Here is an 18907-nt window from a genome sequence, read left to right on the forward strand (position 1 = left end):
ATTAAGAGAAAGAAATGATTTGTTGAGGATTTGTTTTTGGAATTTGTGTCAATAAAGTTTTGCATTTTATCTGTAGCTGCTTCCTCAGGAAAATGTGCAAACCTGTGAGTTTAAGTTCTTCTTTCTCATTAGGTTACATTGCTCATCCTTGTTGCTTTTTCAACTGTGCAGTACACTCAAGACAGAGCCCTTGTTAAGATCAAGTCTGCAGAGGAGAAAACTGTAGGAGGTATTTTGCTTCCTTTCACAGCCTGATCAAAACAACAAGGAGGTGAGGTCGTTGTTGTTGGGGAGGGTAAGACTTTTGGGAAGAACATGCTGGAAATTACTGTCAAGGTGATTTCATAGCCCTTACCAATGCTCTCAACTGTTTGTTTGTTTGTGTATTGTTGTTAATATTGTTTTTTCCCTTGTTGTCTAGACTGGAGGTATCATTTAGTATATATGGAGGTATCATTTAGTAATTAGTTCGCCCTTAAATTTCTGATGCCTAATTTAGTTGTTATTACTTATTAATTATTCAAAATTTTCAAATGATTGACAATTTTACTTGGAACAAACTTGTGGGCTTCTGTTAGTCGTCCCTACCCAAAAATGGAAAACGGTTATAGTTTGTCAGACACTAAAAACAGAAGCTAATATTAAATCCTTAATTAGACTGTCTACGCTGTGTTTTATACATGTAATTGAAGCAGCTCTAGTTTTCTCAGGCATGTTTGATGGTTTCAATTTTTGGCTTTTTTTTTTATCCATATTATATCTTTGTTGAATCCAAACCTTTCCCTCGCATGTGACATCTTAAGAAATTGCTATGTAGCTTTTGCTTTGTATTCCTTTGGAAGCTATTTGGTATAACACATTATCATTTTTTTTCTTTGCCAGATGCTATGCTTGACTTCTGCCTTGATGTCCAAACTCATTCTATCTGTATCGCAAGTGCTCATGCAAGTTAACTCACTTTGTTTGGCAGATGTCAATCGCCGCGGTTGCCTATATTTTTGTTTTCTCAGCTAAACCATATCATTACCTGCCTATTTATGAGCATGGTAAGGTCATTTCCGAAGAAATCAAAGCATGATGAAGTTGGAGGAAGGTGGGAAGGAGAAAGCCGCCACGATTAAACAGATGGAAACTCATGTTGAGGCCCCTAGAACCAGGGGCGGATGCAGGATTCTCCACCAAGGGGGCTACAGGAACTAATTCACACTACTATTTTTTTTAGAAAATGAACAATTACCACTATAAAATTGTTTTTGAGAGTGTTCAGGGGATATTGAACAAGTGTTGGAGGTGGTGGACATTGTGAGGTGGTGGACATGTGAGCTCTCTCTCGCTGTGTGTGTTTGTGTTTGCGCTTAATGAGAAGGTTCATCCTTTAACAGGTTTTCAAGGATGTTGCACTGACTATAAACCAAGCAATAGAACCCGTAGAAAAGGGTGTCACTAAGTTACAGGAAAAGATCCATCGCATCACAGTCGACGCGAAGGACAAAGAAGATCATTTAGAAAATTAGAAGTGGTGGTGGAAGAACATGTTGAGCAAAAAAATTCTCTAGTGGTTGATGAAGAAAAGGTAGTTGCTCATTATGAAATTGAGAGATGACATGAATAATGATGTCGACTTTGGAGAAGAAAAAGTTCCAGTGCCTGACTTTTTGGGGTTGGTTTATTTTGTCATTTGTTATGGTTAGCAACTTAATAGGAGCGGCTGATTGTTTGTTTGAAACCTCTCACAACACCTGAGGTAAAGTGGCTAGTGTTTGTACCCTGTATGCAAATATTTCAATAAGATGGTTGATTAGTCCACATAACGCCAGTCCACATAACGCCAGATATGTGCATCATGCAACCAGGAGGAACTCCCTTTCTTTACAGAAGTATCCGGGCGTTTACGGATAATACTTTGATGCTGGCAACTGCATGAATTTAGTACTTTAAATTGGTCTTTGATTACGTCAAAGTCCTGCCATTGATGTCATTCTCTGTTATGTTTGTTGGATTTTTAGCTTGGGAAAGGGTAGCTTGATTTATCCACGTGCATCAATTTGATGTTTGAGATTTAGCTTGGCATGCGAATCATACTCCAGCAACTCCGAGAGAAGCCACGATTTTAATCATTTGCACTTTTGCAGACTGATAATTTTCCAGACACCTTTTTTTAGCTATCTCATAAATGTAATTGCACGTAAGAGGCGACGTGGTTAAATGTTGCATACGGTTCCTTGACTAACGATTTAGTCGTAACTCGTAACACATGGAGTGACACCAAGGCCTAAAATATGGAATTCGGTGAATATTTCGATGTATTCAAAAACCGATATATATCGGATATATCAGAAATATAAGAGATATTTATTTTTTTGACCAGTCAAAATTTTGTTTTGTATATCAATATATCGGAAATATCGTTGATTATATCGGGAATATCGTTGATATATCGATCAAAGTCAACAATATCAGTCAAAGTCAACAATTTATATCGGATATATCGTTATATCGGGAATTGCGATATATATCGGAAAAAAAAAGATTCAATATTCAGATGAGATATATCGAATATATCCATATCGGTATACCAAAAAACCAATATATATCGATAATATATCAGATATATCGGTGATATTTTAGGCCTTGTGTGACACTACTACACTAGCATATAACACAGACCAATTTAAAACAGAGATTGGGCCTGAAGCCCACCATTCTAATTTAATTTCGGATAAAAGACATAGACTTTTGTAATTATGTTAAAAGCCCACCCAGTCAATTTTTTGGTAATATTATAAATTTGTCCCTCACCCCATCTTCTCCAAACAGAAATCTAAATAGTTTGAAAACAAAAAAACAAACCCTAGTTCCTCCAAATTAAACTGAAAGTATGAAAAGTGTAACATGGAAATTTGAAATTTGAAATTAATGGTGATTCCACCGATTTTGTACATTAAAAACCGAGATCTACTCGAAACAAAAAACAACCAACTATTACAAAAGTGAGAAACTAAATTTAAAATTTCTATATATATATATATATATATATATATATATATATATATTTAATTTTAGTTGTATTTTGTGTTTTGGTTTAATGAACTTGATTTTTGCTTAAATGAACATGAAGCTTAAATGTTGATGCTTGTTGTTTGATTTTACATGTTGTTTTCAATTGTCAACTCCTACTGCAACATGGGTGTTACACTATATGTCAATTACCATTGCAACATGGATGTAGCACAATCAATTACCATTCCAACAACCACAGTCAACTCATATTACAACATGAATGTTGCACTGTCAATTATCATTACAACATGGATGTTGCATAGTCAATTACTACTGCAACAACCATTGTCAACTAATACTGTAACATGAATATTGCACTGTCAATTACCACTGCAACAACCACTGCAACATGAATGTTATACTGTCAATTACCACTGCAACATAGATGTTGCACTGTCACCTCTACTGCAACATGGATGTTGCACTGTTACATTGACATCAAATAATTGAGATTACATGTACTCATATATGAATGTTAAAGAATTTAATGGTTATACACAATAGAAAGTGCACTTATTACTTTTGATTCAAATGCACTGTTTGGGTAGAAACTCGCCCAAACACACCAATGGTTTCGTAAGGGAGGTTGTTGCAATGAACTGTTGAGACTGTACCTTCAATGGCTGCTGTTTGGGTGAGAACTCACACAAACACACTAATGATCTTGTTGGAGAGGTTGATAGAGAGTGAAAGAGATTTGTACCACCAATGGCGCCTCACGATCCAAATTGTTCTCTGGAATCAAGTCTCAAAATGCACGTAGTTCTTTGTTTGAAATGATATATTGTTGGGTATTTATAGGAATCTCATTGCTAAAAATACCCCTTTCTTATTTGTGAGATATTTCCCTCTTTGTATAAAATCTTTCCAAAAGCTTCATATGGACAAAATCCCTTGACATATCTCGGACACGCTATATATAACTTGGGTGTCATATTAGTGGGCAAATTGTCATTGCTCCAATAGAGGGCATGCCCGAATGCCACATTAGTAGACAAGCGGGACTGCCACAGTAGCGGGTAAGCAAGCCCGTCTCATTAGTGGGCGGCTCTTATAGTGGTACCCCATGATGGTCGTTCGTAGGGGTACAAGTACAGTGGTACATACACCGCCCCCTCTTTGCCGGATGGAATTCGTTCCTTGCGGCGAAGAATAGACATCATATTACTATAAAAGAATGAAACAGTGTGATCACAATTTCTGCGATGCCATGCGAATAACTTAGTTAAGGTACTTAACTTAGAATGCTTTGAATTAAGTGTCGATGCGTGCACAACCTCTTTTATAATGAAGAACACCTAGGTGATAATGTAAAATTTGGGAAACAGAAATTTCATTTTGTTAGTTGATAGACACGATAAACCGGTTTGCATTTATATAGTCATTCCCGCTTGATTGCTATGTGATTTGTGATGAGTGGGGTAAGGTATTGTAAATGCTAACCCCACGCTTTTCTGGTGCGTGGGTCAAGATATTGCATATGCAAGTCCCGTGACTTCTTGATGCGTGGAGTAAGGTGTTGCAGACGCAAACTCCATGACTTTGTGATGCGTGGAGTAAGGTGTTGCAGACGCAAACTCCACGACTTTGTGATGCGTTGAGTAAGGTTTTGCAAACACAAACTCCACGACTTTTGATGATCGTGGAGTAAAAAGGTTTTGCAAACGCATAAACTCCACGACTTTTGATGCGTGGAGTAAGGTTTTGCAAACGCGCAAACTCCACGACTTTTGATCGTGGAGTAAAAGGTTTTGCAAACGCAAACTCCACGACTTTTGATGCGTGGAGTAAGGTTTTGCAAACGCAAACTCCACGACTTTTGATGCGTGAACTCCACGACTTTTTGATGCGTGGAGTAAGGTTTTGCAAACGCAAACTCCACGACTTTGAATTTATGTAGGTTAAATACTAACCTCACCTAAACTAAGGTGGTGGTGACTGAACTAGAGTGCTTTTCTTTGTACATTGCTTTTGAGGAATTTATATACACCGCGTGTGTCTTCTTTGAATGGAAGTCAAATATGGAAGAATGAAATTTTATTGATGATTTGAAATTTGAAACAACATAGCTAGTGTGTCTCATGGAAAAACACTAAGGAGCTGTCACTCAAGCTACCAATTTGTACTAATGGGAAACCAATTTAACGATAGAAACGCCTAAGATGGAGCGCATTCCATGGTTTCGGGGAGAGGGTTCCCGAAATTGTCTTGAAGGAAATATGCCCTTAGAGGCGCGACGGTCAATGATAAAGAGGTCCTTCCCGCCTAGCTTCCCCGCCCTCGATGATCTTTGATTGTCTACACAAGACGGTCGCTGGATGAAAAACTTTCAAAGCGAAGCTTCTTGTCATATTGCTTCTTCATTGCGGCTTGGTAATGGAGGAGACGAAAGCAATACTTTCCTCGCAAGACTTCATCTAGATTGGCCTTTGAATGAGCTACTAATTCGTCATTATGGCCATCATTTAAAGGCGGCTGGTCTTGGTCGTCAAACCAAAAATTTCGTGGGTAATACCGCTTACGCTCCATCGCCCGGGTTAAATGGTGACATTCTGTCGAAAGTGCTTTGGAGTTGTTCTATATGCCCATAGAACGGCTGGTAACTCCCCTTGTCCACTTGCCTTTAGCTTTGTTCAAGTCGACGTTTGAGGATTGCTAAGATGGATTTATTTTGTCGCTTCGGCCCGCCAATTTGCTTGGGGGTGATAGGGTGCGAGAAAAATTGTCTTTGAATATGGAGACTAGCACAAAGCCCGTGTATTTCTTTCGCATCAAATTGCTTTCCATTGTCGATATTAACTTTCGGTGGGGATACCAAATCGGCAAATTATATCCTTCCATAGGAACCGTTTGGCGTCCAAAGCTTGGATGTGCACCAAAGGTTTGTATACGCCCACTTGGTAAAGTAATCAGAAGCTATGAGGAGAAAGCTTAACATTCCCCCGGAGCTCTAGGTAGGGGCCCAATGATGTCTAAACCCCATTTTGCAAATGGCCATGGTGAGAAAATCGGGTGTAGCTCGGTGGTGGAAGAGTACCCAAATGATAGTGTTTCGACAAAGGAATACATGTCCGGGAAATGTTTTTCGCGATCCAATTGCATATGAGGCCACCAATATCCTTAAGCGTCATTGCCTTATGAGCCAAAACCGACCACCGAATGATTTCCGTGATATCCCTGCATGGATTTCTTGTAGCATTTGTTGTTCCTTCCCTGTGTTGTGAGAGACACCTCAAAGATAGGAGACAATGAATTACCTTTCTGTACAATTGCGAGTTCCTGTGGATGAAGATACGAGTATAAACTTCCATGAGTCTCTTTTGACGTTATCTGCGATCTTGGGTTCTGAAGGGACTATGCCATTGCGTAGAAATGCCAATGATCGGTGTGCGCCAATCGTCGATGTCTACCACAACATTTGGGTAAGTGAAGTTGTCGGGCTCTTCTGCAATTTTGTTGTCACCTTGATCGTTACTTTCAGGTATAGTATCGAGTGCGCATCATTTTCTTGAAGAGTCTTATTTCTATCTTTTCGGGAAACGCCTTCTTCGGGCTTGTCTTGTAGGGGAATATCATACTTCCTTTTCCTCGTATTGACAACATTAATGTCCGATGGTAGATGTTCCCTATCCATATAGAAAAAGCAACATGCGTTGATGTAGATGTCTGCGAGTTGTTCTAAGGACAAGTCAATGCTCGGTCTTCTTTGGAAATCAATGTTAACTTGTCTTGGTCCATCAATGTCATCGCCGCGGATAGATATGCTAAGGCGCCCGCGCATGTCGAACATCATTCCTAGGCCTTTGTATAATCCGGATGGTTTCAAACCGGTGAGCAAGTCGTGAATTAAGTCTAGGTATCTTTGCCATTTTATCGTCTCGGGCTTCAAAAGAGCCGGAGAATTGCCCTGCCACCAACCGTGAGTCAGTGAAAATTTGTAATTTTCGAACTCCTAAGTCCAAAGCTGTGCGCATTGCGTACATGACAGCTTCATATTCTGCTACATTATTGGAGGCCTTGAACCCAAAACGAACTGAGTGCTCCATGGTTGATTTATCTGGCTTGATAAAAACACATCCTAATCCAGAGCCGGATTTGTTGTGTGAGCCATCTGTGTAAACAATCCATAAATCGGATGAAGGGTCTGTATGCTTTGGTAGGGCTTCCTCGCCCCCAACTATAGCCGTTTCGCTATAGATACTGCTGTCTTGGTTGACTTCGGGGACAAAATCGTCGATAGGGAAATCTGCCATTAGGGATGCAAGTGCATGACCCTTTTCTGAAATGCGAGGTTCAAAATGGATGCTATAAGCACTTAAGTAGATGTCCCATTCCGCGAGTCTACTTGATTCCTAGGCACTTCGGAAAACTTTGCGTAGAGGATATTCCGTGTATACTTTGATCAGTCTTCCTTGGAAATATGGCTTGAGGCGTCTGGCAGCATGAACCAAGGCTAAAGCAATTTTTTCAATTCTCGAATATCTGCTTTCCGCCCCCGTTAGTGTTTTACTAATGAAGAAGATTGGACGACCGTCTTCTCCATCGAAGAACAGGACTACACTTACTGCAGTATCTGTAGCGGCCAAGTAAGCTCCAACAGGTTGCCCTGTAGCTGGGCTGGCCAAGATTGGTGGTGCGACAAGGTAGTTCTTAATTGATTGAAAGGCATTTTCACAATCATCATTCCACTTCTTTGAGTCTTTTAACGCCCGAAAGAAAGGATGACACCGGTCCGAAAGTATTTAGAGATGAAACGATTTAGTCGCTAAGCTAAAATACGTGGAGTTGTTGAATCTCCTTTTTTGTTTTTGGAGAGGGCATGGATTGAATGGATCGGATCTGTTCTGGGTTAGCTTCGATGCCTCGATGAGTCATCAAATACCCTAGAAATTTTCCTGATATCAGTCCGAAAGCACATTTCAAAGGATTTAGCCGCATGTTGAATTTGTCAATTCTGTCAAAAACTGATTGTAAGTCAGAGATGTGATCGCCACTGTGCTTGGATTTTACAACCATGTCATCAATGTAAGCCTCCATTGTCTTGCCCAACATATCTCCGAATATGGTGTTGATCATCCTCTGGTACGTAGCCCCTGCGTTTTTTAAACCAAAAGGCATAACTTGGTAACAAAAATCCCTTTGGTCGATTGATGAATGCGATTTGCTTCTTGGTCTTTAACAACTAAGCGGGATCGGTGGTATCCCGAACGCGATCCATAAATGATAAGCGTGGGTAGCCGGGCGTGGCATCTACCAATTCGATATTCGTGGAAGAGGGTAGGGATGAATCGGGCAAGCTTTGTTAAGGTTCGTGAAATCAATGCACACTCTCATTTTACCATCTTTCTTGGGCACTGCAACCACGTTAGACAACCACTGCGGATATGAAACCGGTCGTGATGAACCGAAGTTGAGAGTAACCGATCAATTTCCTCTCGACTTTGAGTTTTCTATCCGGGGCCATGCGCCTAGGCTTTCGGGCCGGGCCGGGCTTGATGGTAGGATCCATGTCAAGTGTGTGGCATGCAACTTCGGGTGATCCCGGCATCCGCTTTCGTGACCAAGCAAAGATCTTTTTGTTTTTCCGAGGAGTGCTACCATTTCTTTTTGTTCATTTTCCATCGGTTCTGCGAAATGAAAGTTGTTTGTCCGCCTAAATTCCCAATTTGAACTTCTAAGAGGTGGTCGATAGTCGGCGGTCCTTCATTTTGTGAACTAGCAGTATAAATACGGCGTGGTGACTCGATTTAGAGACGCCGCTATAATTATCGAGAATTATATTTCCTCAAGATATCCGGATCGACGATATTCATCCAAGACTTTTTCGTGACATTTTGGGAAGCCATCTAGTCACCCAAGACCTTACAAATTTTGTTGAGAGATGGGAATTTTACTGCCTGGTGAAAGGTAGAGATCATCTAGCGCCCATCTTGTGGAGCCAGTCTCTTCCTAGGATTGCATTGTATGGGGACTTGCAATTCATCGGGAGGAATTCAATGTCAACAGACTTGTCCATGGCGTGTGGTAGAGAGACTCTTCCCATCGGAGTTGTTGCGGGTTCGGTCAAACCCAATGATTGGAGTACTTTCGTAGTAATTAAATTTTTTCGACAACTGCATGTTCTTGTAGCAACTTTGCAAAATGACGCCGACAGAGCTTCCAAAGATCTATCATGATGCTTTGAACTTCGCCATAATCCAACGAAAGTTGAGATGACGACAACATCATAATGAGGATGATGGGACGCCAATTAGATCTCTATCACTAAAACATAGGGGACCAAGCTCGTGGTTTCTGAACGAATTCCTTCAACAAAATCAATGTTATTGACGTGATAAAATTCCCGTAAGAAACCAAACTTTGCTCGTTGTTCACACTTTTGCCTTGTTCGTGAAACATCATTGATTTTGGCATGACCAGCTAGTATGACATTGTGGCTAGTCATTGCTACATTTTGCTTCACCGTTTTTGAAAGTACAAACTCGTCTAATTGTCCTTTGTCGACTAGCCTCTGTATTTTTCCCTTGAGGGATCTGCACTCTCCTGTTTCATGGCCGAAATCATTGTGGAAGTGACACCAAAGATTTTTGTCACGTGTAGACTTAGTGTTTTCCGGCAAGGGTAGTGGTGGAAAAAGTAAGTTGCGTCCCTTGATCTTTTCATATATCACATTGTACTTGGTATTTAATGGAGTGAGCTTCATTTCCTCACGAACTATGTTAACCTTGTTGTATTCTGACTTATGTTTGCCTTTACCTTTGTTTGAGTCTTTACTCCGGAAGTCTTTGTCTCTTGAGGCTTTTGATCTAACATCTTCCTCCACATTAATGAACTGCTGTGTTCGTGCAAACAAATCGGATTTTGATTGTGGGGGGTCCCGTACAAGGGAGTTGTAAATTCCGTTTTTATCGAAATGGACTCCTTCCTTGAATGCATGAATGATCATTACGTCAGGGACATCGGTGACCTCTGCTTGCACTTGGCGGAAACGAATTACGAACTTTGCCAATGCTTCATCCTTTTCTTTGCTTGGTGTTGAGCAAGATGTTGACATCCTTAGGGGCGTGTCAATTATGCTTAAACCGATCGTGAATTGGTTTGCTAATTCCCTGAAATGACGCGATAGATTGAGCTGGAAAGCCAACGTAGAGCTTCTCCTTTTAACGTAGACGGAAAAAGTTTGCACGATGGGGGTCATCTTTCGCCATAGAATTACCACCCCTTTTAAATTCCATAACATGATCGTTTGGGTCTCCTCCCCCCGTTGAGCGTAGGAAGGTCCGGTTGTTTGAATTCTTTTCGATGCTCGCATTTTGTATTTTTAGAGAAAATCTCCGGCGACATCTTCATTTACCGCAAAGGTCTTTCCATCGCGGTTAGCCGGTGACACCCACATTAGTCATTGTTTTCTTGATGATGTCTTTGATTTGTTGTTACGTGAATGGTGCACCTGTGGCTTCTAGATTTATGACTTGAGGAGTAACTTCACTGCGTTGCATCTCCGCGGTATTGTCGCCCCGGTTGTTGCTTGCTTCTATATTTGGCGGGTTCCTGGGTCTGCGAGACTGCGGCCGATAAAGCGGGCTAGGTTTGTTTAACCGGGGACCCATTTCTTTGGTGTGGCCATATTGCGGGTTGACCGTCGTTAACCCAATCGTATCGGGTTTGCTGCATTCAAGCCATGTCTAAGGTCATGTTGCAATTCGTCTCTGAGGTCCTGATCTTGGCGTCCAACATTTCGTCTTATGGTGGATGTTGTCCACCTTTCTGATACGCTATGATCAACATTCAATGATCTTGTCATGTTATGACCACTTATACGCCTAGTGTTGTTGGTATTTCGAGATCTGGATCGTCTTCTTGAATGAGATGAATGTCTGCTTGACTTTGGGTGACGATGCTCAGGGACAGTTTCCAATGGATGGGATGTACCGTAATTAAATTGTAGTCGGTTGGATACACTCCGATTTTCACCGGATCTGGGAGCTCTTGCCGGTGTGGAAGATGCAGCATCGGCGTCATCCCTTTGTACTTGCTTCCCTTTGTCCAGTTGCTTCTGCAAGTAGTTGCTATGCTCCTTCTCTCTTCTGAACCTCGACGCGATTTTAAGCGGCATGTCTTCATCTCCTATCTCCATGTTATCCGGATCTACTTCGTTTGCATTTGTAACGTCTAGATCTTGAAGGTGAGTTACTGGGGCCTGAGATGTCGGACGTCTAGATCTGGGTTGTCGTGGCACTTGGAGTTGAAAAGGCTGATCTTGCAGATCTGTTGTAGCCGGTTGTTCTATCACCTCCTGATTGATTAGTATTTCCGGATTTTCGTCTTGTTGTTGTTGTTGTGTTCTTGTATTCTTGTTCGCCTGAGACCTTGTAGTTTTTGCCATTAATGGTGCTTGGAAGAAGGAACGTGGAAGAGGGCCCGTCAATAAGGACCACGGACGGCGCCAATTATGTTTGGGTAGAAACTCGCCCAAACACACCAATGGTTTCGTAAGGGAGGTTGTTGCAATGAACTGTTGAGACTGTACCTTCAATGGCTGCTGTTTGGGTGAGAACTCACACAAACACACTAATGATCTTGTTGGAGAGGTTGATAGAGAGTGAAAGAGACTGTACCACCAATGGCTGCCTACGTATCCAAATTGTTCTCTGGAATCAAGTCTCAAAAATGCACGTAGTTCTTTGTTTGAAATGATATATTGTTGGGTATTTATAGGAATCTCATTGCTAAAAATACCCCTTTCTTATTTGACGAGATATTTCCCTCTTTGTATAAAATCTTTCCAAAAGCTTCATATGGACAAAATCCCTTGACATATCTCGGACACTGCTATATATAACTTGGGTGTCATATTAGTGGGCGTGTCATTGCTCAATAGAGGGCATGCCCGAATACCACATTAGTAGACAAAGCGGGACTGCCACGATGCGGGTAAGCAAGCCCGTCTCATTAGTGGGCTCTCTTATAGTGGTACCCCATGATGGTCGTTCGTAGGGGTACAAGTACAGTGGTACATACATGCACTATAAGTATTATCGTGATGAAGTTAACATAAAAAGAATGGATCTTTAGCTCAAAAAGGTAGAGCGCTTGGGAGAAGAATCCTAAGAGGATGGTGGTTCAAATCCACCAAGATTCGTTTATATGTGTATATAACATTAAGTCTCACGCATAGTTCTAGCATTAAGTCTCATGCATTACATCAAAAGTAAGTCTCACGTATGATTCTTGTACAACATCCCACTGCAATATGGATGTTGCACCTTCAATTACAACTGCAACATGAATGTTACATTCTCAATTAGAATGTTACACTCTCAATTACGACTGCAACATGAATGTTGCACTGTCAATTAGAATGTTTCACTCTCAATTACGACTGCAACATGAATGTTGCATTCTCAATTAAAATGTTGCACTATCAATTACGACTACAACATGAATGTTGCACTCTCAATTACGACTGCAACATTCATGTTGCACTCTCAATTACGACTACAACATGAATGTTGCAATATCAATTAGAATGTTGCACTATCAATTATGACTGCAACATGAATGTTGCACTCTTAATTACAATTGCAACACAAATAATTTCACAGGATATAAATTCCATTATAACAAATGAAAAAAAAAAAAAACGACTAACGAATAATCTCAAATGAGTATCTAACATTCAATAAAAAGAATACAATGAGTATCAATTTCTCATTAATAAATGTCAGAAGACCATACTTAAAAATCTCAATTAAGATAACAAAAAAAATATGGTTTGCCGAGAACATCAAAACTGATCACAGACTAACGAATCACACCGGTGCTTTAAATTTTTTTCTTCTTGAGTCTACCAGGACCAATCTTCGGACTACACGGATAAACCGTAGGAAAATCAAGCATATGTCTTGGCATAGAACCATTCGAAACTGGCTTGATAGAATGTGAGTAACATTGCCTGAATGCGATCACTGTATATCCTTCATCAATGTAGCTATAAAAGGAATCACCCTTACTACCAATACAAGCGATAACATGTATGCAAGGGAAATTATCGACACGCTAATAGTTACAAGTACATGATCTATTCATTAAATCAACTGAATGAATGACGTCGCTATGAACTAGAAACTGATTTTCATTTGATCTAACCACCCTCAAAGTCCTTATAGCTTCAACCTTACTAACCAGTACTATCTCCATTTTTGGACATAAAACGGAATTCCATTTCATAGACTCCTCCAATATGTTCCAAGTCATTTCTATCATCTTTTCCATGATTCCAAAAAGCATAGGAATAATAGGCAGGAAGCGCTCTTTAGTGATCCATATCATTCATTGAAACATTCGATCAGTTAGTGTCGAGCACATGTATCTTATCATATCTAGCACTGTGAAAGTATGCATTTGCCCAATTTTCCAATCTAATATCTGTCAAAAACCTTTGCACAGGAAAACCGCCATGTTTCTTCAACTTTTCAGCACAAGGCAAAAATTCATGATGAGAAGCTATATAAGCACAATCAGAAAATAGCTTCACAACATATTTTCTCAATTTGTTATCTTTTTATATAACATAACCAACATTGTTCTTCAAGTGCCAAAAACAATACGAGTTAAATGACCTTGAAAACACAATTAGAATATTACACAATGTATTCAACGTATAACTTTACAAAGTATGTAGTAACAATATCAATAATTCAAAGTAAAGAAAATCAGATATTAAATTAAACAATCAATATATATAGCAACCGCTTGAAATCACAGGAGTATGCAATAAAACTAATCTACATAAAGGGGAAATGCTTCATTTGTAATGAAATCCAAAAAGTCAATCAATACCAAATTTCAAAGGTTATTTTGAAACCCAAAATCATAAATAATAAAAAAACACTCATTTTTTAGAAGCGATTAGAGGAAAAAAAGATAGTGGGGAGAAAAGAAGATGGAGAGGCAAAGTGATTACTTTGATTGTGGGAGATGCGAAGGTCGACAGCTAGTGTATGTTGGAGTGTGGTGATGAAGATATATTTTGAGAAGAGAGGTGTTTGTGAGGAAAAACTTGAAAAGGGTAAAATGGGCATTTTGAATAAATGAAACACAAAGAAAAGACTTAAACTCGAAATTTACCGAAGTTGGAACCTTTATTTAACATTTCAAAAAATCAGGTGGGCTTTAGGTGTAATTAATAAATTCAATGGGTTTTAAGCTAATAAAGACCGGAATTAGGGTTTTAAACCTAGTTCAATTTAAAAATATTTTGAATTGATTTTGGGTTTCGGTATATACACTCCAACTTTTGGGATTAGCACCCTTTAGTAAAAGAATAGCCCACAGTAAAAGTTATTTTCACATGTGTCCCAAAAAGGCACCCAAAGAGAAAAAAGATAATATGTAACCAGTTTTAGATCAATCACTACCTTACTACTACCACAAACAATCAATGTTGGCATACAGTCCATAGTTTTTTGACTTTTTTCTACCAAGTTCTCAAGATCAATATAACCCATAATTCACCTAATAAAGAGAACTTACAAATTAAATCAAAATTCCTTTGATTCCTTTTAGTGTTGACTGTTGAGCATTGAAAAGCCCCATCTTGAAATAAAAAGTTATTAAAGAGCAAGACTTCATAAATATTGGGTTTTGCTTTCGTCGTTACGATGAGAGAGACTTTGCACATCATTTAGGTGAGATATTGCCGGTAAGAATTTTCTGTAGCATAGGCAACCTCGCGGAAGGAAGGTACCGTGAAAACAGACTTTGCACTCTGATTCTGTAGCATAGGCAACCCAGTGTTAGTGTGTGTGTGTGTAACTTGATAACAGATGACCCTATGGCAATTGCACCATTCTGACAGCTGACTTTAGAACTCAATTTAATCATGTATCAGATGTAGAAAAAGTCTGTTTGGTGTCTGTATTGAGATTGTAATGTTTTAAACCAATTTTGCACTCTGATTCTTCATAATATTTCTTTGATAAGATTTATTTCCTTTATAGATTATTAATTTTACATGATCTTGTTGACGAACGGTAGTAAGCCTCACTTCAGAATTGTATTCATATAGATATAGGCCTGGGGGGCTTACAAAAAGACAATGTCTGGTTTGACCCCAAGCCTTTCTATTCTGCCCAAGGGATTCAATTTAACCCTGAATGATCAGCGGTTGCATCTGTACATTCATTTTCTTTCAGATTTTAACAAGAGCAGTCTATTACCAACGCAGAACCCTACATCCAATCCAAGCTTTTTCTTGATTCGTTGTATGTGCATTACTTAAGTTCAGTGAGGTTAAAGTCATCAGATGGAGGACCACCATCATCTGCACTGGAGATTATTCCTAAGGCTAAGTCCAATGGTTTGGTGCGCCATGGCACCAAACCACAATACAATAGTGTATACGGTTAGTGGTTTTTTTTTTTTTTTTTTTTATGCAATTGGAGAAAACCGATAGGTCTTCAAATCCGTATGTGGTGGTGGTAGTATACTCTTTAAATTTGAAGAAAAAATTTAAAGAAACTGGTCACAAATTTTGACCAACTCTAACTGGTCGCAAATATCGACCGCAAATGCGATTGTAGACCCTACCACGCTCCCCAAGTTGAAAAAAAAAACTCACGTGACATTTCCACTGTCGCACTAAATTGAAAAAGTAAAAAAAAAATAACTTGCGCAATATTAGTAGTAGCGTGCGCCAGTGGTACTGGCGCGTGGTGTTGGTTAAAGTCAAAAAAAAAATTCGGCGACATTTGCAATGGCACTTCGCATCCGCATCCAAATTGCCAAATTTGCGAATAAGAATACGAACGGACAGGTGATGCGACCGAATATACTACCACCTAGAGTTGGAATTTCGAGAAATTCCAAATTTTTTCTTCAAATTTGAAGATTTTGACCCGTGATACTACCACCTAGAGATGCTCTTAACCGCCATTGTCAATGGGCGTACAAAAAATAAAAAAATAAAAATAAAAAAATAAATCACACCTCTCTAGCCGCCACCCCCAAAGGCGTATGGAAAATCATTTTTTCTTCCCTTCCCATTTTGCCCTTTCTCTTTATTATACAAATACAAAATAATGGGGATACAAATGTAATTCACCAAAACAAAAGATTTTGAAAATAAATTTGTTCAAACAAATATAGCCGCCATTCCTATTTACGTGAAGACAATACGCCTATATCGTTAGGAAAACTTATACCGATAGCGTTGGCGGGTTAGCGTTTTGAGACACCATTAGATCACAATTTCCGTTATATTTTGTGTTTTGCCGGACCATTAGACTTAGCCTAATTCTCTGCAAAGTCAGTGTAAATTTGTAATAAATAAAGGTGATTCCATCGGGCACTCATCAAATTGGATTGGGCAACCTCTCAAAAAAAATATATATATTACAAGTTTGCCATCAAAGCCTAGGCCCAGCAACTAATTCAACCGGTCTCGCCAAAACGAACCCCTCGAGCCGTTTGGGTGTGCACTCAAACGATCCCGCTATGTCGTTTGCATATACACTCAAACGATATGGCCAAGTCGTTTGAGTATACAATCAAACGATATGGCCACGTCGTTTGAGTGTTTAAATAACACTCAAACGATATGTCCACGTCGTTTTCGTATACAATCAAATGATGTGGTCAAGTCGTTTGAGTATAAACTCAAACGATATGGCCACGTCGTTTGAGTATACACTCAAACGGTACCACCATATCGTTTGAGTGTACACTCAAACGGCTTGACCACATCATTTGTGTGTGCATTTTAGATTTGGCTAATCATTTGGTATCACATGCAAGCGGTATGGCTAGGTTGTTTAGGGCTTCTATAGGGCGATATGGTGAAGTCGTTTAGACTAAAATAATTGAGAAGTTCTCAACCAAGAAAATTACTGATTAACCAATGATTAGCCCGATTAACCAATAAAAATTGATTACATAAACACCAATTACACTTTTCTTATACATAAAGACCGAACAATTTTCTTATAATACAAAAAATTAATCGATCATAAGTGTACAATGATTTTGGTATCACATTAAGTCATTAACGCTTTACTTCCAAGTTACAATCACTATCCAATCAAATCACTATCCAATCAAATGAATGATTGATCAAGTTAATTACAGTTTAGCAAACAACAATGTCCTATATTTATGTCCCAAAAAGGCATGGTTTTCATTTCAGGTATGTAGCTCAATATGAATGTCATTATTCATTTTAGCCGGTGGTTTATGATTAGAATAAAAATGGATTTGAGCATTTCACGAGCAAAAGAACGAGCATTATTGAAGGACAAAGAGACCATAAAAGCTCTGGTGCTTCCAATACTATCTTCTCCTCGGGCATAGCATTGGATGAAGAGGTGGTGCAAGTTTGCAGCGCCACTGCCGCTCGTCCTTAATATCGAAACTGATGCATCTATATTCTATATTCATTTTGGTACTGCTAATTTTCCTCAATTGTTCCTTCCTACTTTTGGTACCGTCGGTGATTTTGTAAGAAGAATACTAGCATGAAAACATACAAATATTATTATGTCATTTATGTGAGAATGCAACAACACCAATACACCGTGTAAACATGTAATTTTTTTTTTGTTTTTCGTGGTAGTAGTGTAGTACCCGTAGAAAAATGTTTTACAAAGTTTCAGGAAATTTTGTAATATATTTCAGATTTCAAGGTTATAGTACGAGGCATGACACACATTTTAGAACTTTTTTTGGCATCTATTTCAAATTTTCAACTAAAACTTGTGGCTTTCTGTCCTTTAAAATTTCAGCCAATCTGAGATTTTGAACCATAGCTCAACTGTATATGACTATCTTTTTTTCAATAATCCAATTTTTGCATCAAAGATTTCACATGCCAGTAGATACATAAGCTAAAAAATAAAAGACAAACAAAAATTGTTGATGGGATTGACTGATTGAGTCGTCTGGTCATGGAACCATTTGACTTTTCGCTGGTGTATTTCCAATCCACATGATTGACATGTCTTTTGGAATAAGATTATCTCGTCGCGAGACAGCCAAATACGCATGAATGGCAACAAATGCTAAAGATCAATTATTCATCGAGTTACTAAATTTTGTATGTTGGATGACATTATATATGGCACAAAGAACAAGCTGATGATGAATCAATTTGTTTTCTACAACTATAAATGCAGGAGTGATAATTTTTCTAGTCTCTCTCGCTCAAATAAACATGGACACACACGCACGCATAAATCTCTGTCAAAAACCGACTCCGCAATAACTCATAATCTTTGCTATTTTCTTGATTAGTTTTTTGTATGTAGGGAGCTTTTCAGTATCAGGTGAGCTTTTAATAGTCTGTCTAATTTAACAGATAGCTACATAGGCACAGTGCCGGCCCTGAGGACAGTCCACACAGGCGGCTAGCTGGGGCCCCAAACTTTCAGCCCAAAATAGGCCCCCACTCAGCTAGTCCGCCAAACTTGTCCATATCCAACTATATCCCACTTAAAAGCCCATTTCAAGTCTACTATCCAACTCGAAGCCTGTTTCAAGTCTATTCAATATTTTCAATACTTTTAGGCCCAAAATTGGTCCCTCTGCCACGCCAAGTCCCATAAACCCTATAGTCTCTACTCTATGCCATATGTCTATATGTAATAAGCCAGACCACAAACAATTTTGACAACCATTTCCTTTTTATTATAATACATAGGCTCCCATCTTGAAACTCGCCTAGGGCCCCTTGAAACTCAGGGCCGCCCCTGCATAGGCATATAGGCATATAGGCTCTGTGAAATCCAAATCTTTCTCTCCTTCATATATTTACCTTTTCTTCGGTTTCAGTGCTACTTATATACATAATATA

At 39.1% G+C, this 18907-nt stretch overlaps 1 protein-coding gene across 3 annotated transcripts in view; it reads left to right on the forward strand.

The window, feature by feature from the left end:
* Positions 1–18907, forward strand: part of LOC147512488 (putative disease resistance protein RGA1) — a 50432-nt gene that overhangs the window by 3514 nt on the left and 28011 nt on the right. For 2 of the 3 annotated variants that reach the window (XM_086595484.1, XM_086595485.1), the window contains exons 2-3: positions 172–336; positions 883–1143. The gene's annotated coding sequence lies outside the window, so the exon portion shown is untranslated. The remainder of the gene's footprint in view (positions 1–171; positions 337–882; positions 1144–18907) is intronic. The other variant, XM_086595486.1, reaches the window with a different exon arrangement.

This window comes from Coptis chinensis, chromosome 3 (assembly GCF_015680905.1).
Source record: "Coptis chinensis isolate HL-2020 chromosome 3, ASM1568090v1, whole genome shotgun sequence".
Taxonomy (NCBI): domain Eukaryota; kingdom Viridiplantae; phylum Streptophyta; class Magnoliopsida; order Ranunculales; family Ranunculaceae; genus Coptis; species Coptis chinensis.